We start from the raw sequence: 27,164 nt of genomic DNA on the forward strand, positions 1-27,164 counted from the left end.
CTGCATACTGTGATCACCTCCTAATATGAAAATGTTTTATATTTTTTAAAGGAAAAAGTCTTTCCCTTAGTATACTTGATATATATTTTGTTAGTAGTATTATTGCTTATTTAGAAAAATAGCTCTGGGCCTCATGATAATTTTTATGTACATACACATTTGTAGAATTGCTGTTAAATTTGGGGAAATCCCTCTCAAACACTTATGATTTTTGAACCGTAAGATTTCAGGGAATTTTAAAATTTCTTCTTCAGTGACTAATTTTAAGTATTCATTCATTAACTATTTTGCCTTTAGTACCTTTATGGAGATAACATTTTATTAGTATTATGTTATTGCCATTGGTGTTGGTTTCATATGCCAAACGAACAATGCATTTAAAATTTAATTATATTTTCTTATGATTAATCATTTTAGATAAATGGATTCTCGAAACCAGACCTTATTCATTAATTATTTTTGGAATTTATCTCTTTTTCTTGGTGAATTACTGCACTTAATATTTCCTATTTTTTGTTACAATTTACTTCTTAATATCAAAATATTTTCTATTTTACTGCCGATATTTATCATTACTGCTTCATACTTATTTTTCTATTCTTCAGTAAACAAATACTAAGCCAACAAGAGATATCTTTTAGAAAGAGTCCAAATCAGGCATCTGTTATTTCTCATGTGTTTTATTAAAGATTCCAAGATGTCTTTTAGAATTGCTGTTGAAAGACATATTTGAACTATATCAACTTTTGAAATAAATTTCAGCATTTTATTTGTTTGGGTTTTACCTCTCAGATTTTGAAAATATATTTTAGGATGCTTAACGTGGTTTTATTCCCATATTGCAAAGCCTGAACAGCTTTATGGTGGGCAGATCATCTCATTACACTTAAAAAAAAAATCCAAATTGGTGACTAGATGAACTTGAGATAAAAATATATCAAAGATTACAAGGTAGCAAGAGCCAACAAATTTAGATATTGGGAAAACACCTTTTTCTCTGATAGGATTAAGAGAACGAGTGGCATAAGCCTCTATTGTACAAACCCTTGGCTTCTCAGCTTCGTATGAGTCAGAAGTCTAGGCCATAAAAATATTTCTGGAAGACACTCCAACATAAGGATGCTTGGTAATAACTCTAAAATGTATGGAAGCTATTCTGACCATAAATATATGGGGCTAAATACGAACTGTGCCCCAAATCATCTTGCCATAGCTGGATCCCAAAAATAACTACAACCATTTCAAAATCACCCACGAGAGGGGACTGTGCTGGCTAGTAGCTAAAATTAAAGGAGACACTTTAAAGTGTCTAGTAAATTTAAATTTAAACTTAAATTAATAAATTTAAATTTAGCTAGTAGCTAAAATTAAAGAATACACGAAGGATTCTTAAACACTTGTGATTAAAATCTTTACTCTTGCATATTTTATAAAGAACATGGTTATGTGAATCTATGGCTGGGATTACTTAGCTTTAGAGTAAATAAGCTTTAGCCACGAAGGGTCAAAAGCAATAAAACAAAGGAAAAGGTGAGAAATCTTAGAGGCAGGAAACGGAAAGGATTGTGGTCAAATATGAATACATTTAAATAATATTTTGAGTGGAGATTAAAGGTCATTGAAGTAATCTTTGAATAATCTCTAGGGTTCTCTGTATCCTGAAATTCTTTTACTGCAGCATTTAAAAAATTCTAGGTTAGGTGAAATCTAAGGAAGGGCATTTCACCTGTCTCTAGCACCCAAAAGTATATGTATTAGAATCCTATTAATGCTCCTAGTTTTCTAAAAATGCATAACAAATGGCTAAAATTTCAGTGTCCTCAAACTAATATACACGTATTATCTCACCCTATGTGTGGGTAAGGAATTCAGGCACAGCTTAGTGGGTCCCTTGCTGAAGGTCACACATGGTTGTCATAATGGGACCAAGTGAGCTGCCTTCTCATCTGTGGGCTCAACTGGAAAAATGATCTGCTTCCAGTTTCGCTCAGGTTGATTTCCTTGTGGCTGTATGACCATGGCCCTCAACATCTAAAGGTCAACTGCAGGGGTGCCTGGGTGGCTCAGCTGGTAGAGTGTCTGACTCTTCATTTACAGCTCAGGTCATGATCTCAGGGTGGTGAGATCAAGTCCCACCTCAGGCCCCATTCAATATGGAGCCTGCTTAAGATTCTCTCTCTCTTCCTCTCTGTACCACCTCCCACACACACACACCCTGCTTGCATCCACACTCTCTCTCTTAAAAAAATAAATGACATTAAGGGTCAGCTGCAGTTCCTTGCCATGTGGCCCTCCTCATAGGCACTTCACAGCATGCTGGATTACTTCCAGGTCAGCAGGAGACTGTCTGTCTCTATTCTGCTAGCACAGAGTTTTATGTAGTGTTAAGACTTAATCATAGGTGTACTATCCAAGCACCTTGCCATATTCTTTTGTTAGAAGCAGGTCACAGGGGGCGTCCGGGTGACTCACTCAGTTCCATGTCACCTTCAGCTCAGATCATGATCTCTGAGTCCCAGGATGGAGCCCCACATTGGGCTTCCTGCTCAGTGATGAGTCTGCTTCTCCCTCTCCCTCTGCTCCCCCTTACCTGCTCATTCACGTGCACATAGGCATGCTCTCTTTCTCTAATAAATAAATAAAATCTTAAAAAAAAATAAAGCAGATCATAGTTTCCACCCACATGGAAAAAGAGGATCATATGGTGTGTATCATCAGAGGAAGAAGATTCAAGGGACATCGTATTACAGTATGAGATTATTGATTCACAGTGATTTTTGTAATTTCTTAAAATCATCTTATAATAACAGGTACTATAAGGTAACTAGTGATATCAAGTAAAATTGGGTTAAGGTTGAATGAAAAAAGAAAAAAAAAACAAGTTTGAGGAACATTTGACATTCATTAGTATAAACATAGAATCTTTATGAGGGAAGAATTCCTGAGTATTTCACCATATATTTTATTTTGTTTTTGACTTTAGTGTAAAAAAGAGGTTTATTCTATTTATTAACTCCACTTTTATAGGACATCAGTAAGAATTGCATGGTTGTGTTTTAACAACTTTACCAAAGCAAGTCGATATCTGAGAAAAAAAAAAAAAAAGTTGTATTGGTTCTTCCACTAAGAGAATCTATGAATAATATCAGTGCAAAGATCTGTAAGTATTACACTGCCATTTCCCTTGAATAGATAAAAATCTAATCCAAATATAGAGTTTATATAAGAAATGCGAAGAATATTATGGAAACATAGCTAATGGAGCAACTAATTCTGATCATATGTGACCTGACAATTTTTAAAAGGAGGTGAAATTTAGACTGAATTGTCAGGATTGGATAAATGGAGACATGGGGTGAGGAGTACTAAGACAAATCAGTTTGCATAAGGGCTAGTAGATAGAAAGAAAATGTCTTACTTGAAGTATATTAAGGAGGTAATTATGGTTGATGTTTAGGAATCAATCAGAGAAGACTAATTGATTTAATTGTTAAGCTACAATGAGGGCAATTCAATAAAAGGCATGTGTTTTAAGCTATGGAGTAGGACTTTATACCTTAGGTAACAGAGATTTGTGGTGGCTGAATAACATCTACATACTAAAAAGGCAATTAATTAGCATGGGACTTATCTTAAAGATAATGGATTTACAGATTTGGAGAAAATTTAAAAAGTAGTTGGTATTTACACTTTTGTCTAGAGAAAGTGAATTAAGTAAAGAAAAAGCGGTTGTCATTGTCTAATGTCTAAGGACTTCTTGGGGATGCGAGAGAGGCGTTGGGTAAAAGTGAATAGTTAGTTGATAAGCAGACTCTGAAGTTGTAACCAGGAGGACGGAAAAGGAAAGGGAAGAAGAGTGTCCTGCATGCAAGGGACACTGAATCTAATCAATGTGTTGTTGGTCTCAACCATGTCTAGTAAATGAGAACTGGAATTTCCACCAGTTAGCATTAAGAGTTTTAAGGCAAGTTCCCTTGAATTTCTGTGTTGCATCTACATTGATGGCCAGAGATAACATATATCAAAAATTCAGTTCACAGATAATGAAGGATTAAAGTCCATGGGAGTTGGGATGATGAAGAAGAAGAATTAAAAATCATATCTAGCTAAAAAGAAAATCACTTGACTGTAAGGAGTAAGAGGGAAGTATTTTATTATTTTATTTATTTTATTTTATTTTATTTTATTTTGTTTATTTTATTTATTTTATTTTATTTTATTTTATTTTATTTTATTTTATTTTATTATTTTATATCCATGAGAGACAGAGAGAGAGAGAGACACAGAGATACAGGCAGAGGGAGGGGCAGGCCCCTTGCAGGGAGCCCAATGTGGGACTCCATCCCAGGACCCCAGGATCATGACCTGAGCTAAAGGCAGATGCTCAACTACTGAGCCACCCAGGTGTCCAATAAGAGGGAGGTATTGAGAATAAATAACTCTCCTGTTTTTAGCTCTAGAAAAATCAAAGATGATGATGTCATTAACAGAGACAGCATACAAGACAGGACAAGCAAATGTGGTTGAGCATCTACTCATAATGGTTTAAAAATACGTATCTAAATGATTGAAATCAAAAGAGAAAATTTTGTGTTGAATATTGGTGGAAAATGAGATGCAGTCTTACAGTTAGAATCTATTAGAATAACAAGGTATTTTTCTTATTTATATAATTGTTATTTATTTTCCTATTTATTAATTTAAACCAGTTTTTGTTAAAAGGGTAAAACTTGTAAATATCTTATATTGTTTTAATACTTTTGTTGGGTAAAATGAGGAAAAAGTGGGAGTGATTTGATTGAAATGGATAAGAACATTGAATCTGCTATGAAAACTCAGTTTAGATCTTCAAGTGGATAGGCTCAATTCTCCCATTTTTAACAAGTGCATCATTTAGGACATAAATAGCCCAGGGATTACATGATATAGTCGGTTTGGGCTGTGTGTTGGGGCATAACAAACATGCTTAAAATTTAGTAGCTTAAAGCAGGGGATAGCAAACTATGACCCATCGGTCAAACTCTGCTGGTAGGTTCTTTATGTATTACCTGCAAGCGAAGGGAAGTTTTACATTTTTTTTAAAGGATCATAAAAGAAAGAAAGAAAAAAGCAAAAAAGTAAATGTGCAACAGAGATCATAAGAGGCTCACATATACACCTTTCCATAAATATTTGGTAGCCGCTGACCTCAAGTGTCCGCAAGCATCTGTCATGATTTTATAGTTTGGGCAGGGCCTGACAAGGACGGCGCTTCGCTGCTTCACGTGGCTGTGTCTGGAGTGGCCACAGTGGGGCTGGAGGCTCCAAATTGGCCTGAGTCACATGACCAGCAATTAGTTCTTAATCTCTGCTTATCAGCTCAGCTGGATCTTCCAGCTGGGAGGCCTGGTGACTCTCAGTTGAGGCTTGTGGATCTAAACCCCTCACCTTTCACGGGCTTTTAAGACTTCTCTGTTGCTATTTGGGTTTCCTCACAGCAAGGTTGAGTTTTTTAAATGGAGTTGTTTTTTTTTTAATGAAGTTTTTTAAATGAAGCATTCCAAGAAAGTTGACAGCAAGAGGATACAGATCTCTTAAGACCCAGCCTCAGAAGCCACAGAACATCCCTGTAGATCCTTTCTGTTGGTTGAAGGCTGTCACATGGCTCGCCAGCTTCAAAGGGAAGGGAAAGGAAGGCATGGGAGGAATGCCAGAGGGTACCCATCTTCCGTTTGCCAGATAATCCTTAGAATGAAGCTAATATTGAAAACTCTGAATAAGCAGAACTTTCCATAATTTAATAAATAAGAAGAAATTTAATTTTGATGAGAAGATTCAGAACATGTATGGGTAATTTTACTTTTATGGTGTTACATAAGTAATTTCTAGTTTATCAAGATCTCTCCATGTTTTCTGGTTCTAAACAAAGAGTAAAAGCTAAACCTGGTACTTTGAATTTGCAAAATAACTTATTTCAACAGCCCTTTCTTTCTTTCCTTTTTTCTTTCTTTCTTTCTTTCTTTCTTTCTTTCTTTCTTTCTTTCTTTCTTTCCTTTCTTTCTTCTTTCTCTTTTTTCCTTCCTTCCTTTCTTCCTTCCTTCCTTCCTTCCATCCATTCTTTCATTTATTAAATCTAATGCAAAGATTAAATTCCAATATGTGGAATTATGATTTTATATTAACATACCAGAGAGGTATGTTGACCAAAATTTAAAATGCTTTTTGAGAGTTAAAAGCATGCAAGTGTGTATATTAGCTCAATAATTGATACAGACTATTGGTACAGGCATTCATAAAGAAATGGAAACAGTTTGTAGTATATATATATATGTGTATATATATATATATGTGTGTATATATACATATATATACACACATATATATAGTGGTAGAGTATATAATGTAAGAGAAAATTTAATAAGGACAACTAAATATTCTTGTAAAAATTAAGGTTTTAAAAGTCAAGTTTCTTTTTATTTATTTATTTTTTTTTATTTTATTATTTTTTTTTAATATTTTATTTATTTATTCATGAGAGACACAGAGAGAGAGAGAAGGGGTCAGAGACACAGGCAGAGGGAGAAGCAGGCTCCATGCAGGGAGCCCGACATGGGACTCGATCCTGGGTCTCCAGGATCAGGCCCTGGGCTGAAGGCAGCGCTAAACCGCTGAGCCACCCGGGCTGCCCTCAAGTTTCTTTTTAAAATGTCTTTTCGGATTTTCTTTAAAATTGTTCATGGAATTTCTTTATCCATTAATAGCAGTGGTGATAAATTCATGGAAAGGATATCTAAGTTTTCTTTTTTAAGCTTACTACAGTAAATTATTCATAATGCTGTTAGTAAATTGTGTTTCTGCTAGACCTTAAAAAAAGAAAAATAATCATTGTTACCTAATCCAAATTATTTCTTCTTATAACATTTGAATAATATAACTTACTTTGAAGTAGATACTACAGGAACACTTGCATAGCTTACTTAAGCAGCTGCCTTTGGCTCAGGTCATGATCTCAGGGTCCTGGGACCAAGCCCCACATCTGGCTCCCAGCTCAGTTGGGAGTTTGCCTCTCCCTCTTCCTCTGCCTGCAGCTCCCCATGCTTGTGCTCTCTCCCTCTCTCTCAAATAAATAAATAAATAAATAATGCAAAAACACACACACAGATGTGTTTGTATTATGTATATCCCTAGGAATATGCAAATGTATCCTTCATAAAAATTAAATGTCACATGCATATATTGATGTTTTTTATTATGATTCAATGGAGAGTAATTTACTGATTTGTAAGCTTATCAATTACTGCAGTTTTCTAAAATTCAAGACTCCTGGGTCAGAGACAAAGGACTGTATTAATATATTAGAGCAGGCAACATGAACTTCATATTAACCCTGTTCTCTATGCACCACAAGTTCCCATGGAGGCAATGCAGGTTGGGTTTGGGCATGCTCCAAATACGATTTGCATCGTAGCTGAGAAACTCTAAGCTTACGACACATGAAACTTTTAATGAGATGCGGTCAAATCTTCCCAAACTTTGCCCAGAGGGTAGACATTGTCTATATTAAACTTTAACATATTTGTCCTCTGCTCTAGAAGAAGACACTATCTCTGTCTTATAAAGCTATTCATTATATAAATATCCAAGAAAAGATAATCTGGAAAAAGTCAATCAGTATCTCTGATCATAGGATTTGCAGAAAAATGCAAGAGAACTGTGGAGAATTGCCTCCCAACATAGATTATAGTCCTTTTACTCTCCAATTTAAAACATGAAATGTGTGTGTTATGCACATAAATGCATAATACAATCATTTGATTTTCTTAAGAAAACAGAGGATTTGATTAATAGCAACAGCAGTGTAACTCATGAATTTAAAAATAGCCCTGGATATGAGGTTTTTGACACTAATATGTTAGCCTCATTACCATAGAAATGTAATTCTCGAATATCTCCCTTTATCCAGGTCACTGTTATTAAAACAAACAAACAAAATGATTCCCCTGTTAGTGGGATAGTGTTAAAATTTAATAAAATTTTTTTTTGTTGGTTATGGGTTCACGAGTTGGAAGTATGTTGACTCTGAATATTTGATTTGGAATCTCCTTATGGAAATTAGACTACAAATAATAATGCAATAGGTCATAATTTGTAGGCAATTCAACCTAAGTAGTCACATGACCAATTGAATTGTTGATTAGTAAACAAATAGATTTGTCTTATAGTTGGTTTCAATCTATCTGTGGAATATACCCCAGAGCAAGAGGAAAATTAATTGAGAGCTTGGAGAATGTTAATATGATTCTACGTCTCTTAAAATTAGAGTGATTATATAATATGTCATCCAAACAAAATCATATTTAGAATAGAAAAAGAAGTTATTAATTATTATACCATGGAAACAAACATTAATCTAGATTGTTTTAGATATACCAGGATGGAGAGCCATATATAAATAGGCTATATCACTAAGATTTGTTCTTTTCTTTAAATGGTCTCATACTGGCATTTAATATCAATAGTTATTGGGTCCTTTATAGCAAAGTCTGGAAATGACAAACATTTTAAAGGAGATGTCACTTCACCCTTATATATTGGAGGATTAGGCAGGTTAGATAAATTCACTTCAATTCTGTTTTAAGATGCAGAACTTACATCATAAAGTTCTATATTTATTGTGCATTTTTCTGTTACAAGCAGCGTGCTGTAAACTTCCCATTAATTATTTCACTTAATCCCTACTTTATTTTATAATAGAGTTTTCATTAATCTCATCGTTTTATGAAGAAGAAACTAAGCCCATGGAAACTAAATGGTGTACACGAATTCACACAGTCTATATGGGGTAAAGCCAGGGTTTGGACCTCATCAGTTTGATCCTGTATTTTTAACAACTATACTGTTTGTGATGTAAATATGTTCTTAGTATCAACAGGTCAACTTTGTTGCTCAACTGTATTTTTATTTTGAGATGGATAATCACCAGGACAAAGCACTAATGATTTTAGTGTACTTTCACTAGGTGGTGGGAAACTAGTTGGCTATTTATATTTGTTCATTTTACACAAAACAGGTAGAAAGAAAATGATCTCAACCATGGATATTGTCGAGCTAAAGTGAGTTGATTCTTTTACTTAAACTACATCCAGTTTTGGCAGATTCTGAAATATGGATCTCATTATTTGGGCTTACCGGTTGAGTCATACTTTGATAGTAGACATAGAAAATTTAGCTAGTGATGAATGGATTAATTCTACCCGTGGGGAAGATAAAAGTGAAACCCTCTTGAATTTACCCATCTACTTCCTGCCCCCTCTACTATATTGATTTATACCTTAATCTGCTAGATGAGACCATAAAATGAAGATGTGAACTTATGAAACTGAGTCAGCTAAAGGAGAATTTTATGCACATATCCCCCTGCTCATTAGGAAATGTCTAGAGAGTTAGTCTTTCATTCAGCCTTCAAACGCGAGAAGAAATTACAACTGTTAGGTCTATAAATCTATAATAAGAATTAATAGTCTATGATAAAAATACCAACACAGGCATCCATGGGGGGGGCGGGGGGTTGGCAGACAAACTTTGATCATAGCTACATCTGAGTGGAGAGATGAGGGGTAAAAGGAAACTTCTTCTTTATAGTCTCAAATTGAAGTCTGTTCAAATTAGGTCTATTAAAAACACATGCTTCAGTCTTATTAAAGATACTTCTATTACTATTATCCCTGAAAACACACACACACACACACACACTTTTAACATTGCCCTTAGTGGTCCATTACCCAAGCTATCTGTACCACTCTCTTTTCCCCATGATCTTGATCAAGTATGAATATAGAACTTTAAAGGTGACTTAGTGCTGTCTATCATTTCAATAAAAAGCCTCATCTGAGGCAGGGATGGAGCTTGTAATGATGACAAAGTCTTCACACAGGATCAGAGTTTGGATAGAAAGGTAGTTCAGTAACTACAGTTTTGCATATTATGTGTTGTAATAATGCTCTGCATCAGATTGAAAAGAACAGATGTGCAAGGTATTACATGAGAGATGATGTTTAAGCTGAGTTTTGAAGGCGGTATTCAGTTATCCATACAGAATTGGGGAATTTGTATCTTGTTAAAAGATACTCATCTATGTAACAAATTTATGCATGATGTTGGAATGCAAGTTTTATAAACTAGGAGGGTTCTCTTACTTGCTAACGTATGCCAAGCATACAAAATTATCTGATATAAAGTAGGCTTTTGATTAATATTTGTCGATTGAATGACAATATGGTGAATTGGTGAATTTGAGCAACTGTAATCAATTTGGTACTAATGAAGAAGGGATAACTAGGGCGAGAAATGGCTCTGCCGTGTTCAGACACCAGTGTGATAAAAGAAGGCAGGAGATGATGGTGTGTAGACAGGTCCAGGTAAGTACTGAGGGCTGTGTTTCCTTACTGGTTACCTATCTCTAAATTGACAGATATGCTTGGCTGTGCAGAATAGAGGTGAAAAGTTAAAGACAAAGGAAATAAGACCAAAAAAAAAAAAAAAAAGACTTCCTCCACTCTTAGATTCTTCAGAGCTCAGAACTTTGCTGGGTCCTCAGTGACCAGCAAAGTTATTCAAGTTCAGAGGAATCTATTGAGAAATCTACTACTTTCATAATTTTAATTCTGTTCTTTCTTTTGTCTGCTTTATCTTTATTGGAATTACAAGGTAAAACATGGAGCTGTAGGGGGGTGCATGGGTAGCTCAGTCCGTTAAAGGTCTGACTCTTGATTTGGGCTCGGGTCATAATTTCATGGGTCTTGGGATCAAGACCTAGTTTGGGGAGTCCATGCTCAGCAGTGAGTCTGCTTCTCTACTTCTCCCTCTGCTTCTGCTCCTCTGCTCACCTCTCACCAAAATTAATAAATAAATCTTAAATTTTTTTAAAATTTTTTAAAAAATGGACCTGAAGGGCTCTTTATTATTTAAATTTGTATTCTTCTCCCAAGTTAAACCACGAAGGATCAAATGTGTCATTTGATGTAAACTTTATTCTTAAATTGATGGAGATGGGTGCCTGGGTGGTTCAGTCAGTTAAACGTCTGCCTTCAGCTCAGGTCATGATTCCAGAGGCCTGGGATTGAGCCCCACATTGGGCTCCCTGCTCAGTAGGCAGTTTACTTCTTCCTCTCTATCTGCCCCTCTTTCTACTCATGCTCTGTCTCTCCCTCTCAAATAAGTAAATTAATAATCTTAAAAAATAAATAAAAATAAATAAGTCAATTGAGAGCCACAGAATGATTTTAAGAAGGGGGTTAGAAGGTTAAATTTTACATTCAGGAACACTGAATCTAATAACAGAGCAAAGATGAAATTGAAGAGCATAAACATAGAAGAAATTGGAGCAGCACACCCATGCCTGTATTATTTCATTCTTGAACAAAAGTGAGTTGAGCACCAAACATATGTGGCTATCTGTGCTAGCCATAGGAATACAGGTGAGAATAAGGCAAACCCAACCCCTGGCCTTGTGAGGTTTATAGTGTAGAAGGGCAGGAAAATGCTGAATTAGTGAGAAAATCTGACAGATGCTAAAAATAAACAGAAATAAATAGGATGAGCATTAGAAAATAACCTAAAGACTAAACATAAAATAATGCATGTATAGTGAGATCCAAATTTCAATAGAAGTGAGTAAGGTGCAGGCAAAATGAAGAGAATCTCAGGCACAGGGTAGAGCATAAGAGAAGACGTTAAGAAAAAGATAAAGAGCAATGGGTGGGGCACCTGGGGGGCTTAGTTGGTTAATCACCTGCCATTGGCTCAGAGCATGATCCCAGGGTCCTGGCATCAAATCCCATGTCAGGTTCTTCACTGAAAGGGAGTCTGCTTCTCCTTCTCCCCCACTTGTAGGTTCTCTCTCTGTCTCTTCCTCCCTCTCAAATAAATAAAGAAAATATTTTTTTTAAAGAAAGAACAATGACTGAATTAGTAGAATGGGACAGGAGAAACAGTGAGGCATGAAACTAGAGAAACAGGATGGGAGGAATTTAGAATTTTTTCTGGAGTCAAAGAAATACTATAAAAGGAAAAATAAAGGAGAAAAAAATGAATAACTGTAGAAGAAGTTGTCAAAAGCTTGGACTAGGATAGACAATGATTATGCCAGAAGTGATGGAAGAGGTAAAGAATTTTCAGATATTTTGCAAATCAACAGGAATGGGAATGGGTGATTGAAGTGAGAGAAAAAAAATAAGAAAAAATTATTTTTAACTTTAAAGACTAAAATTATTTGTTTCTGGAAGGCATAGGCAACTTTGTCACTTTTCCTTCTTGGGGAAATTATGTATCTTATTCCATATCAATATATATTTCTATATTTAGGTTATTTTGGATAGATAGGTGGATAATGATAGATAGATGATAGATAGATAGATATAGATGATGATAGATAGATAGATGATAGATGATTGATAGATGATAGATAGATGATAGATAGATGATAGTTTTAAGAAATTGACTCAAGAAAATATATTCAGAAGCCTGATATAAAAAATAAATAACTGGGGATCCCTGGGTGGCGCAGCGGTTTGGCGCCTGCCTTTGGCCCAGGGCGCGATCCTGGAGACCCGGGATCGAATCCCACATCGGGCTCCCGGTGCATGGAGCCTGCTTCTTCCTCCGCCTGTGTCTCTGCCTCTCTCTCTCTCTCTCTCTGTGACTATCATAAATAAATAAAAATTTAAAAATAAATAAATAAATAAATAAATAAATAAATAAATAAATAAATAACTGACTATTTAAAAAAATGATACAAGTAGATGGTGCAAGCTGGCATGTATAAAACTTTCATTATGGTCAACAGGCTGGAGATTTGGGGCAGAATGGATGTTGCAGTCTTAGTTCAAAGACTGAAAACAGAATTGCTTTTATCTTTGGAAAATCTCCCTTGTTTTGGATGATGCTCACTCATACTGTGGAGAATAATCTGCTTTACTCAAAAGTCAACTGGTTGTCAATGTTCATTACATCTAAAAAAAAAAAAAAGAAAAAGCCTTTACAGAAACATCTTGACTGGTGGTTTACCAAAATCTTGGCATCATAATTTAGCCAAGTTGACACAAAATTAACTGTCACAAGAGCACAGCATGACAGAAGGAAGCAGGATATCTTAGGGTACAGAGGCCAAGAGTAAGTGTTTGGAGGACAGAGTGGTCAAAAGTGCTGTATAATCCTGAGAAGTTAACTCAAGCACTAAAAAAGCATCAGTTGAAATTATTTGTGTTAGAGAGCAATAATATTAAGAGTTTAAACAACCAGGATAAAGCCCAATATAAGACAACAGTCATAGAAATCCACAGATTGAAAAGAAATGCACAGATTGGGAGCATCTATGGAAATTCAACAACTGACTGAAGCTGGTGACGGTGGGGAAAATACCAAGGATAGCCTTGGTCATGGGACGAATGTCATTCACTAAGCATCAAATGCAGGAGCTAGGTAGACGTGGAAGATGGAGGTTAAATTATGTGTTCAATTTGTTACCAATTTGCCCCTATCTGTCGGGCCATTTGGTAGAGTCCAGCCAGCTTTGTGAATTAATGGATTTAGACAGAATAATTTGTTAGAATAAAAAAAAAAAAAGAAAAGGAAAATACTATTTTCTGGGGACAACACACATTAAGGAATGGGAAAGAAAGAGATTGAGAAAGAGTTTTTTTTTTTTTTTTTTTCCTATGTGCTACCATTTTGTTCTAGGGTTTTGCAAGTACTTAATGTATGCAAACCCATATTATGAGGCAGATTGTAAGTCTGCATCCGTATACAAATTGAGGTGATGGAAAAATAAGACACTTTCCCAAATGGCTTGTTAAAAGTGAGTAATTAAAATACAGATTTCCCTTTCTTTAATCTACAGCTGGATTCTCAAGAAGTCTTAAGTTCAAGAGAGTTGTTGTGGTAGGCAAAATAATGCTGCTCTCTCGGATGTCCACACCCTAATCCCCGGGACCTGTGAATATGTAACTTGAAATGACACAATCAACTTTGCAGATAGAATTAAGGTAGAAGATTATCCTGGGTTAACTGCATGGGCTCAATATCAGTAATCTCATGGACTCATCAAAGTGGAAGAGAAATGCAGAAGAGTCGGTAAAAGAAACATGAAGATGGAAGAAGAGGCAGGAGAGATTTGAAGCCAAAGTAGGATTCAATTCATCACCGTGTATTTGAAGATGAAGATGAAGAGTCACAAGCTGAGCATTGTTGGTGGCTTCTAGGAGCCGAAAAGGGCCCTCACATGACCCAGCAAGGAAATAAACATCTAAATAGAGACTTCCAGAAGGAATGTGGCTCTGCCATCATCTAGAGTTTAACTGCTAATAGCTGTCAGAACTGTGAGGTAATAAATATACATCGTTTTAGGCAAGTTTGTGGCAATTTGTTATGGCAGCAATAGAAAACATACCTACATTTGGCATATTTGCATGAACATGTTATGCATATGTTATACTAAACGGTAGAGAAAGAAAACTACCAATTAAGACGTGAATGCTGACTGAAGCAAACTGGCAAACGTCCTCCTCCTCTTTTGCTTATATATATGTGACGATGAAAATGCACCGTAATACAAAATGGAATAACCCAAATGTAATATGGTGTTATCACAGAAATGCCATGGGATGGAAGGAACATATAATTCTGTTTGTTCAACAATTTTAAAGAACAACGAGAACTACAGTCTTGATAATCAGGATGGAACAATCGTTTATAGTGTATACTTTATCATGTCTAACAAATTCTCACTAAAATGAAATAGTGCAGCCAATTCCATTTTCTAGCAGTAATAAGTTTTTGTTTCACCCCAAGGGTTCTTGGGGCAATTCACCCACGTGGAGATTGAAATGAACTTCAGTCTCTTAGAATCTTAGACCTATGATACCAAAACCATTTCCTATATACAATATATTGGCCTTTTTTTCTTTTTTTGTTCCCCATTTTTTGCACTTTATGTTTTTTATATCATATTTGTTCAAAATAGAGAATACTGGTTACTTTTTATTAGAGAAATAAATCATTGCTGAGAAGAAGTTGGTATACAGATATTTAGTTTATTTTAGTGCATTTGTCTAGAATTATACTATAAAATTGAACTGGGTGAAGACAGATTAGTTGAAGTTGGTCCTCATTGTAACATTAATAGGACAAGAAATGGCACCAAATGTTAATATTTAAGGCTCAGTGTGTTTTCACTGCAGGCTATGAAGTCAATATGATTTAGTTTTCACTTTATTTTTAAAACTACTGAGAACTTCACAACATTTAAAAAGAGTGTTTTCCACTAGTTTATGGAAACAATGGCCCTTTTATTTCTATTCTTTACAAATTCTATTTACAATATTTCTTTTTGATCTCATACTTTCAATGATTCATTCCTCCTAGTGGGAGCTGGCGGGGGGTGGTCATCAAAATAACCCCATCTTTTTTTCTTTTAGTTTGTACAAATCAAGACAAGATAATTTAATTTAGATAAAAGGGTGCATGTGATCTATCTCACTCAGTAACATAAAGTTAAGTAAAATTCTGGCTTTCCAGAACAGTCACAGAAATGTCCTTTTTATTTCTACCCATAATTTCTCAAACAGTACCAAACCTAACTTTTCTGGAACCTTTGTTCAGAGCTGGTTTACAAATAATTTAGTGAATTGTAATTGATATATTGGCTTGTTTTCTTTTCTGAGGTGGTAGTAAGGATGGTAGGAAATCATTTTTCCCTCAGAAATTTGCCATCAAGATCAAGCAGAGAGAGAAATACATAAGATTTTGGATAATAAATGGTGACAGGTTTTAAATTCTATTTTATTAGAAAGAATAGACTTTGTGTACTTGAGGATTTATCATGGCTTTTAAACTGAGGCAAAGAAAATTAAATAAAATAGAAGAAAACGCTGGATTTTTTTTTTTTTTTATTTTTCAGCAAAGTTACTGACTTGATCAAGCCCTAAGTTAATGTCCTGATAACACCTAAGCACCCATTTCCTACAGCACACATCACAGGACATTGAAATGTGTCTCTAGATGAATGTCTTTTCCATGTGGTTTCTATAGGTGCCATTTGCATCGTTTCACATTTGTAAATTTTTTCATTTGGATGTCTGGTATTTAGCATAAAGCAAGCCTTATACTGTGTTCACGATATATGTATTTTTCAAAAACTTAAACTAACCCAGGCTAAGGGTTTAGGTGGAATTTGAACCACTGGTTTCACAGGATCCTGGAGATGCGATGTGAGCCGGGAGATCATGAGCAGTTGGACGTACAATCACACACACAGAATGGTGCATCTTCTTTGTCTGGGATCCATGGATCTCTTTATGTAAAGTGCTCTTTAGGAATTGTGGGATTCTGATCATTGCACCAAGGATATCTGGCCCAGTTCTACATCACACCAAAGAAAATGCACTTGCCCTCTCTGTCCAAACAGTCAGATAGTCCAACATGGACCGATCCTTCATTGCCACCTGCTCCCAACAGCTGCTCTACTAGTTCAGGAATTCTGTAATTGGCTTATAGATAGAAGTTAAGAAGAGAGACATGAAAGTGGGATAATCATCCTTCTAGAACCCCCTCTCCCTCTTTAATGTATCAGTTCTAATATTTTTAAATGATATTCCACTTTTGCTTCTATCCGTTTTTCACAGTTTGTAGAACCTGACGAAATATATCTTGATTCAAAATGTACGCTACTGTTTGCTATGGACATTGCCCACCTTATACATTTAGGAGTAATTTGACCCATTGTAGCCCTTGTAGCCAAAGAGGAAATTCCAAAGCCTTATATGCAATACTCTATAAACATCAATATGCCATTCCGGATGCTCAAAAGAACTTCAGAAATAAAGGGAGGAAGGGGACCACAGTCAACACCACATTCATGAAAGAGACAGTAAAGGCCTTTATGACTTCCACGAATGTATGCTCTTCCTGCACAAATTATGAATTCCTGAAACCCTACATCCTACTAATAATTTTTCACCTATTTTAGATCCATTTAGAGTTTCATCACCAGCAGCTGATGCACGCAATATCGCCATGTGCTTCAACGTCTATTGCCAGTAGAGCTACCTGAACAAATTCACCTGAGACTCAGGTTGACCAGCAACATGAATAGGCAAAAAATAGAGTAAAACATCTTAGAGGGCTAGCAGACTGAGAGAGAAATCATAAGTGGATCTTCAGCAGGTAATATTAGCTCCTGGTGAAAGAGAGCCAGATGAAAAACAACAACAACATTAAATTAAAACAATAAGAGCTTTCTGAGAGCTTTAGAAATTCATTTCCTAAGGATTATTCTGTTTGTACTGAACACAATTTAATTAGTGATTTTAATCAGAGGTTGGAAATGTCTCAGTAAAGAGCCAAATAACAAACATCTTAGCTTTTCCTGGCTGATAAGGTCTCTCTCGTGACTACACAACCCTGAGAAAAAGTCATGGATAATATGAAAATGAATGAGCATGATTATGTTCTAATAAAACTTTATTTGCACAAATAGGCAGGGTATCAGCTTTGGCCCAGGAGCTGTAGATTATCAACCCCCAAACTCAATGAATAAGGAATCAATATATTAAAGCCAGGAAAATCTGAAGAAAAAAACAAAACATTAAAGTTATGGAAAACAAGATTAAGGAAACCTTAATAAAAAAGTATTCCAGAAAGTAGAGGTGGCTCTAATATTAGAAGAAATATTTTTTTTTCTCAAAGGTAGGCCTGCATATGCAGACTTGCTTTATTAATAACAATGGAAATTTGAAAGCAGAACATCTTAAACTAAGAGAAAAAAAGATAAAGAATTAAATGCAAAGCAAGCTTTGCCTAGCTAGCAGTTCTTTGATTTTTTTTTTTTTTTAATAGAGCCTGGAACCTAGATGTGTTAGTTTCCTATGGCTGCCATAAACAAAACAAAACAAACAAAACAAGAAAAAGCCACAGACTGGATAGCTTAAGCAATAGAAATTTATTTTTCACAGATCCGGAGGTTACTGGGCCCCAGATCAAGGTCTGGCAGGGCCAGTTTCTGATGAGAGCTCTTTTTCTAGCTTGGTTGGAGGAAGAGAGCGCTCAGGTGTGTCATCTGGGGAGGGGTGGAGGGAGACAGAGAATCTTAAACAGATTCCACGGTCAGCACTCAGCACAGAGCTGACACACAGTTTAACCTCTGGACCCTGAGATCATGACCTGAGCTGAAATCAAGAGTCAGATGCTTAACTTACGGAACCACCCAGGTGCCCCATGTTTTTTTTCTTAGAAGGACACTAACCTATCAGATCAAGGCCCCAATCTCAGGACCCTATTTAACTACTTTCTAAAGTCCTCATCTCCAAAGACAGCCACACTGGGGGGGGTTAGAGATTCAACACAGGAATTTTGGGGAAAGGATACAAATGTTCAATCCATAACAATAGAGATATTGTAAATGAGCAGTGCCAGGAAGAATAAGAGTTGCGGAACTAACAAATTAACATTTGAAGAAGAAGAGACATAGCTTCAGGTAAAATCTAGTTAAAGTTGAGAGCTAATTGTATTACATGTAGTATTGTAGCCAAACCTTAGAGTTGTAGGATCTGGGAAAAGAAAAAAAAGATATATCAGATAAAGGGCTAGTTTCCAAAATCTATAAAGAACTTATTAAACTCAACAGCAAAGAAACAAACAACCCAATCATGAAATGGGCAAAAGACATGAAGAGAAATCTCACAGAGGAAGACATGGACATGGCCAACATGCACATGAGAAAATGCTCCGCATCACTTGCCATCAGGGAAATACAAATCAAAACCACAATGAGATCCCACCTCACACCAGTGAGAATGGGGAAAATTAACAAGGCAGGAAACCACAAATGTTGGAGAGGATGCGGAGAAAAGGGAACCCTCTTACACTGTTGGTGGGAATGTGAACTGGTGCAGCCACTCTGGAAAACTGTGTGGAGGTTCCTCAAAGAGTTAAAGATAGACCTGCCCTACGACCCAGCAATTGCACTGCTGGGGATTTACCCCAAAGATTCAGATGCAATGAAACGCCGGGACACCTGCACCCCGATGTTTCTAGCAGCAATGGCCGCAATAGCCAAACTGTGGAAGGAGCCTCGGTGTCCATCGAAAGATGATGGATAAAGAAGATGTGGTCTCTGTATACAATGGAATATTCCTCAGCCATTAGAAACGACAAATACCCACCATTTGCTTCAACGTGGATGGAACTGGAGGGTATTATGCTGAGTGAAGTAAGTCAATCGGAGAAGGACAAACAGTGTATGTTCTCATTCATTTGGGGAATATAAATAATAGTGAAAGGGAATATAAAGGAAGGGAAAAGAAATGTTGGGAAATATCAGGAAGGGAGACAGAACATAAAGACTCCTAACTCGGGGAAACGAACTAGGGGTGGTGGAAGGGGAGGAGGGCGGGGGGTGGAGGGGAATGGGTGACGGGCACTGAGGTGGACACTTGACGGGATGATAACTGGGTGTTTTTCTGTATGTTGGTAAATTGAACACCAATAAAAATTAATTTATAAAAAAAAAAGACAAAGAAAAATTAATTTAAAAATCACATTGTACATAGGTATTGAGGAGAAACATTTGAAATGGTTCATTTTATGTGGTAGTTTGGGGTGTGTTGGGTAGAGTAAAGGTAGGGGAAGATATTAGGTCTCTTTTTTGCCTATAATAATGTAAAACTATATATTTCCTTATGACCATTGGGAAAAGAAAGTATGCAAATTAGAAAGAAGAAACAGGAGAAATTATATATATACATATATATAATATATGTATACATATATTGTATATATAGTAAATAGCAAGTTGGTCAAATCAGCAGTAATAGAATATGACAGGAGAAAATAACAGTATAAAATAAATAATAATCCTAAGTAAGCAAAAAACAACACTGCTACATGAGAATATATATGTGTGCCTTGTTAAATTCCCTAAAAATGTTATGTCAGATAGTTTTCAGAAAGCTTCATTTTTATGTTATTTACAAGAAATGGAATTCTGAAGAAAGCATAAATTTTTTTAAAAATGTGGCAGGATGGATGTTATACAACTTAAAATTATAGAAGACACAATTCAGAAAAAATGATACACGTCACATCATTCATGCCTAAGACTACACAGAAAATGCAAAATGGGGTAATAGATATGTAGAATTTTTTATTTGTAAACGTTAGCAAATTATAATTATAGTCAGATATTTCAATAAACTTTCTGAATTGGAAAAATGGAATAATCAACAATTCTTAAAGAAAATAAAATAATAAAAAATGCTTTAACTAATCAGGTACAATAAAATTAATCATGTTATAATGAAATTTAATTCCAAAGCCACATGTATTTGTCAATAATGAGATAATCAGTATTTTTCAATTTAAGTTAGCTTCCAAAAAGCAAGTAATTTCCCAAATATTAAGACTCATTCTTTAATATCAAACACATACTTGATAAAGTACCATATGAAAGAAAAAAATTCTAAAATTCTATGAATGGGTAATGCCCATATAATCACAGAATGACCTCTTTATGCAAAACTAGTCATCATGAATGATTATTTCTATAAAAAAACATTTGATGATTTCAACTAGTATTTACAATATACGTATGTCTTAGTTCATTCCACTGCCATAATGCAATAACATCTTTGGGTAATATATAAACAAATTTCTTTTTCTGAAAAGTCCAAGATAAGGCATTAGCAAATTGGGTGCCTGGTATGATGTCATTACACAGAAGAAGGGGAAAGTGAGAGCACTCTGGGGTCTCTTTTATAAGGCCTTAATCCCATTCATGAGGGCTCAATCCTGATCACCTAATAAACTCATAAAGGTCTGACCTCCGAAAGCCATCACACTGGGATTAGATTTCAACATCTGGGACACAAATATTCCATCTATAGCAAGGTATAAACACATCAAGGTATGAAACAGCATTGATGAGAGTGTCTCAATGCTCAGAAGGACATGCACTAAGTATTAGTTTCCTAGGGCTGCTGTAACAAAGTACCATAAACTAGGGGGCTTAAGACAACAGATATTTATTCTCTCATAGTTCTGGACGTTAGAAGCCTGAAATTAAAGTATCTACAGGCCCCTACCCCTCTGAGTCCTAAGGAAGAATCCTTCCAGACCTTTTCCTAGCTTCTGGTGGTTGCTAGCAATCCTTGGAGTTCATTGGCTTGTAGACATGTCACTCTGATTTCTGTCTCCATCCTTAGAGGATGCTCTCCTCTGGGTCTGGGGGCCCCCACATCCAAAATGACCTGATGTTGATGGCACCTGCAAAGTCCCTATGTCCCAATAAGGTCACACTCACAGGTACTGAGGGTGAGGACTTCAATACATCTTTTCAGGGAACACATTCAACTAACAACAGTTGTTAGAAGTGTTATTACTGGGGTCATGGGTCATTTATGGGTATTCTTATTTGGACCTTACAAGATTTGCAAAATGTCTACAATGAATATAAATTAATGTAATAATTAAAAATGGCCATGTAAAAAACAAACTTAAGGGGCACATGGGTGGCTCAGTTGGTTAAGCATCTGTTAAGTTCAGTTCATGATCACAGGGTTCCCGGATCAAATTCCGAATTGGACTTCCTTCTCAGCCCAGAGTCTGTGTCTCCCTCAGCCCCCTCCCTGCTCATGCTCTCTCCTCTCTCTCTCTGTCAAATAAATACACTCTTTTTTTTTTTAAATTTTTTTTAATTTATTTATTAGTCACACACACACAGAGAGAGAGAGAGAGAGAGAGGCAGAGACACAGGCAGAGGGAGAAGCAGGCTCCATGCACTGGGAGCCCGATGTGGGATTCGATCCCGGGTCTCCAGGATCGTGCCCTGGGCCAAAGGCAGGCGCTAAACCGCTGCGCCACCCAGGGATCCCATAAATACACTCTTTAAAAAATTTTAAAGAGATCACATAATATGATTTGGATACGATTCCTTTTTTTTTTTTTTTTTGATTCTATTTATTTTGAGAGAGAGGAAACATGTGCATAAGCTAGGGGTAGGGGTAGAGGCACAGGGAGGGAATCTCCAGCAGACTCCATGCTGAGCTTGGAGTCTGACTCCAGGCTCGATCCCACAGCTGTGAGATCACAACCTGAGCCAAAATCAAGAGTTGAATGCTTAACCAAATGAGCCACCCAGGAGCCGATGAATATGATTCTTTAATCATAAATAACTAACTTGTGAGGTTACACGGATGCTTTCAATCATGAATAGAGATAGAAATATATCAAATATGCAATTAATCTGAATTGTCACTTAGGTGAAGATCAATCAAGTATTCTACAGAAAAAGAAAAGAAACCACAACCCCCCAATACACACTTATTTAATGTGCCCTCACTTAAGTGGGCAATAAGTGTATGGTCTCACTCATAAATTAAAGAGCTGGAATGTAAGATTGTAGAGTCTGTTTCCCTGGAATCTCATTTTACAAAAGAGAACAGATATTTCTGCAGGTTGCCACTGGCTAAACTTCTCCCACTCCTACCTAGGGAAATTTTGATCAAACCATAACGTATGACCAAAACTCATAATTGTGAATTTGGAAAAAAACAATGCTTTCCATTTTGGGAAAAATAAGTTCCATTTTAAAAATCTCATACACCGTTTTCCTAAAATGTGGCTTTGGGGCATTAATTGATTTTCTTGGATGCTCAGTACTATTACTTGAAAGCAACTGTGTAATTTTCAAATCCAAGAGAGGCAAACTGTCTTTTTTTTTTTTTTTTTTTTGGTGATATGACTTATAATTTCACCGTAGTTAGAGAATTTCAGTAAAAGGGAAGTAATAAGGGAAGATAATTTAAAGGGATTAATAATTTTCTAAATGCCAGAGGCCAAATTATAATCAAGTTTTCATACATTTAGTTAATTAACACTTTGAAAGAGACTTAATTTATGTGGAATTTAGAGTACTTTTAATAGGTTAGAAACACGTAATTGCCTCTAGTACCTATAATCATCTTGATGCATAATTTTCATGGATTAGGATGAAGATAAATGATCTGGAAAAGCATTAGAATTCCAAAAATCTTGCTAAATGTTTATACCAATGCTGAAGTCCCTTGAAGAGCACTCCAGTCTGTTACTTCATGTTTAAGAACATCATAACCATTTATCAATGAGATAAACTTCTTGCTATAATTGATGACAACACCGTATTATTTAGCAGTAACCTACTTGTTGTTCATAGAGTGTGGTATAGAGATAAAAATAAATTGCTTTTCAGAAAAGTTTAACAAGGCTCTATCATGTTCAATAAACTATGGAAGAAGTACAAAGCTCCATCATTATTCTCAAAAGGTGTACATGCAAAAAAAAAAAAAAAAAAAAAAAAAAGGTGTACATGCCGTTGGTAAGATAAGATTTGTTCAACGGGAAGTGAAATGTGCACTAAGCCAATGAGACAACGCACAGCAAACAGGTGGGCGTACAGGAATGTTGGCTGTCTTGTAACTACTTGGGACCGTTAACTGTTTTCCTTTGTTCTAGTCTCCAGGTCTGGTATCAGAAATTTCAACTAATGTACTAAGGTCATGCAGAGGAGATATCCTAACAGGAATTAATTCTAGAAGTTCCCACGCAAGGAATCCACCATTCCAATATATGAAATGTAGCTTATCTCTCACCACAGTGAGTGACATTCTTCTCATATTCAGTCATGTTTCTGATTCTCACTGCTTTCTCCTCTTAATATCAAGCCATAAAACCTTCAAGAAATATTTACTCTTTCCTTCTAAGTTTCCTTCTAATCTTGTTGGCTTTAAACCCTTTTTGAAGAATAACTTTAATCTAGTTATAACTTCTGCCCTTTCCAGGGGTCATCAATGGAACTGGGCCTTTTTGAAAGGACTTTGAAATCAAGGGAACTGGGCCTTTTTGTTTCTCCTCAACATTTTATTATTCTCCCCCCCACCACCCCTTTTTAAAACAACTTGTGCAGAATTGAACCGAAACCCACTTGGACTTTTGCAGCACTTCCCCCCAATAGTCCAGGATTACTACACACTCTCTTCTTTCTTCAACAGGATTAGAGTCAGGGGCCCCATTATGCTGTCAAAAAACGAACCTCAGACTAAATTCACAACAGTTGTTCTTTCTTTCTTCTTTCTTTCTTTCTTTCTTTCTTTCTTTCTTTCTTTCTTTTCTTTTCTTTTCTTTTCTTTTCTTTCTTTCTTTCTTTCTCTTTTTCTTTCATCAGATACCCATATCAGTGAAAGAAAAGACACAAAACAGGAAAAACAAGCCAATAGTCCTCAGGCAGAAATCTCCACACTCTAAGCTCCTTCCCACATGCAGAATTTTAGAAAAGATGAGGTTTGCTTTAAATGTTGAGCCTGGGGTATTTATTTCTTAAGAATTAAGGATGATCTTGATATCATTTGGAGCAAGAAGAATTCTAGGAGAAGAACAGTATGAAGACTCCAGGCTTCCTGTCTGACCTTCTATTTCTTCGTGTTACTCCCCTTTTGTGTGGACCACTGCAGCTTATCTCTACACCTGAGCTGTAGTCCGTCCAGAAGACACTGTTTTCTTCCCTCAGGATCATAAACTGAGCAGCTCTGCCCATACTTTCTGCTACCCCTCTTTTGCCATTAATATTTCATCTACAATTCTCTGTAAAAAGAATTAATGTCCTGTTTTGTTTTTTCTCCTAGGCTAGATCAAGTTAACACAGACACTGTACTTTCCAGGAGTAGAGGCTCATCTCACTCCAGTTTGGCTGTCTTGTAACTACTACAGCCCAGCTCTAAAAAAATAGGCTTTTACAAAAATAAAAATGGTATACAAGGGATAGCCTGAAATTGTATGGGTTCTCGAACACGTGTATTGATCTATAGTCAAAACACCCGGTCAGGGACTGAGGGCAGGGAAGTGAGGTGTACAAGCCTCCTCTGTTCCTCCCCTCAATCTCTTAAGCCACCCTGTGTCCATGAACATCTCTGGGAGAGAAATACTTCTTTCAAACCAATTCAAAAAAGTAGATTCTTGAGCTTCTCTTGATAAGGACCAAGAATAATTAACTCAGAATGCACAGAGTAGTATTTCACTATCTATTAAAAATGGGACATTTGAGTAATGGGAAATCTTAGCTGGACCATATAAAATAACTGACTTTATAGGTCGAATTGGTCAAATAATAGCATATAATCCATATAATTTAAAGTAATAGATCAAAAATGAAATTATTCCTTAGAGTAAGTCGAAGTGGCAAAAACTTAAGAGTGGAGGCTTTGTGTTTGGAATCCTAACCTAGCAAGAAACATCAGGTCATAAATGAGCCAAACATTATTCAAAGGTCACCTAAAAGTTATTGTTTAAAGAACTCTAAGTAGAAATTAAAAAATAAAAAAGATTTTCAAACTTAGTTCAAAAGTTTAAAAGGGATGCTATATATATATATTTCAGTTTTCACCTCCCTGTCTACACAAGGAAAGGATTATTCCATGGATGTAAACCAGATGAGTGAAACTGTGATGGGAGTCTCTAAGACCTGCAGAGAGATGTATACACAAAAAAATAATCTCGGTGATTCTGATGCCAACTGGAGACCCACTGAGCAAATAGTCACTGCAGGATGTTTAGTGGCTTTTACTTAGTAATTGTCCCGATTTAACATTACCTTATAGGAAGGCCACTCTGCCCCACTTCCCACATGAACCCTTCTACCCTAACTGTCTTCTCCTTGAAAATGGTGGTGGATGGCTGCTATCTTCTGATTCTTAGCACACGCAAAAATCAATTACATTTTTCTTAAATCTCCTAGCATTTTGATAACAAAATGCTAATTTTGTTATCCTGAGACTCATACCAAATGTTACAAATTGTTCAATAAACTATGAGACATAAAAGGAGTCATAAAGTTGAAATGATAAAGACCAATTCACTCCTACTTTGCATTAAGTACTCATTTCTATTAGTGCCCATACATTTAAGAGTATCTCTCTTTAATTATATAGTTTATAATGTATATCTTTATATATCTTTATATAACTTTATATATAAATGAAATTTATAAAATATAATAATCTTATATAAATTAATAAATTTATATAAATTTATTATATATAAAATTAATGAATCTATTATAAATTAATAAACACTATATAGTGTATATATACTATATATTATTATATGTATAGAATATGTTTATATATTAATATATAAATTATTATATATACTATATATATAATTTTATATATAAAATTTTTATATACTTTATAAAATTTATATATTTTATATATAAAATTATATATAGTATATATATTTATAATATATGTAATTATATATATATCCTTTATTTGTACATAAAGGATATATATATATGTGTATATATATATATATATGTATATATGATTGCAAACAACGGGAAATCGTCTATAGAGAAAGCCTTTGATGGTTTGCCTGGGTCACTATACTTGTTCCCTGTGTCACAAAAATCAACTCTGCCTTCCTTTGTGCCATAAGTGAATCCCAATATAAAAGAAACTAGTTCTCAGGAAAAACAGAAAATAAAACGAAACAAAAAACAGTTTTGAGATTTTTCTCGGTCTCTGTAAAGTAGTTACCATACCTATTCTGAATAAAGTAGATAAAAGTGTATTTATAATAGTAAGGTATTACGACTAGCTGAGTAGTTGGAGTGTATATTTCCTTCTCACTTTATGCAGGACATGCAAGTTAAGGACATAGCCTTTAATGTCAAATTTTACTATGTGCTATCTATTTCCACAACCAAAGCACAAGGTATAACTATGCAGTCAGCTTTTATTTCCAAATTTTTATGATATAATGTTTCCTTCCAAATACATACGATTGCCTTCATTAAAGTCTCCATAAAGGAGCATATGCAAACTCAAGAATTGTGCCATAGTTCAGAAGGATTGTGGTACTCAGTTTTGTAATCAACTTCAACACTAGGGGACACTATCTTTTCCTATTTTTACTAGCGACAAAGCTTTGATATGAAAGTAGAATTTATTGCCAAAAAGAGACCAATTTGATTTCAAGTGAATTTTTTGGTTAGGGTGATATAAGTTATCGTTTTAAAAAACTGACAATTAAAAAAAAAGATTTTTCCATAGTTTTCATGCTGAAATGTGAGTCTCATTTTCCAACTTTATAAAAATTTTTAT

This window comes from Vulpes lagopus, chromosome 3, assembly GCF_018345385.1.
Source record: "Vulpes lagopus strain Blue_001 chromosome 3, ASM1834538v1, whole genome shotgun sequence".
In the NCBI taxonomy this organism is placed as follows: Eukaryota; Metazoa; Chordata; class Mammalia; order Carnivora; family Canidae; genus Vulpes; species Vulpes lagopus.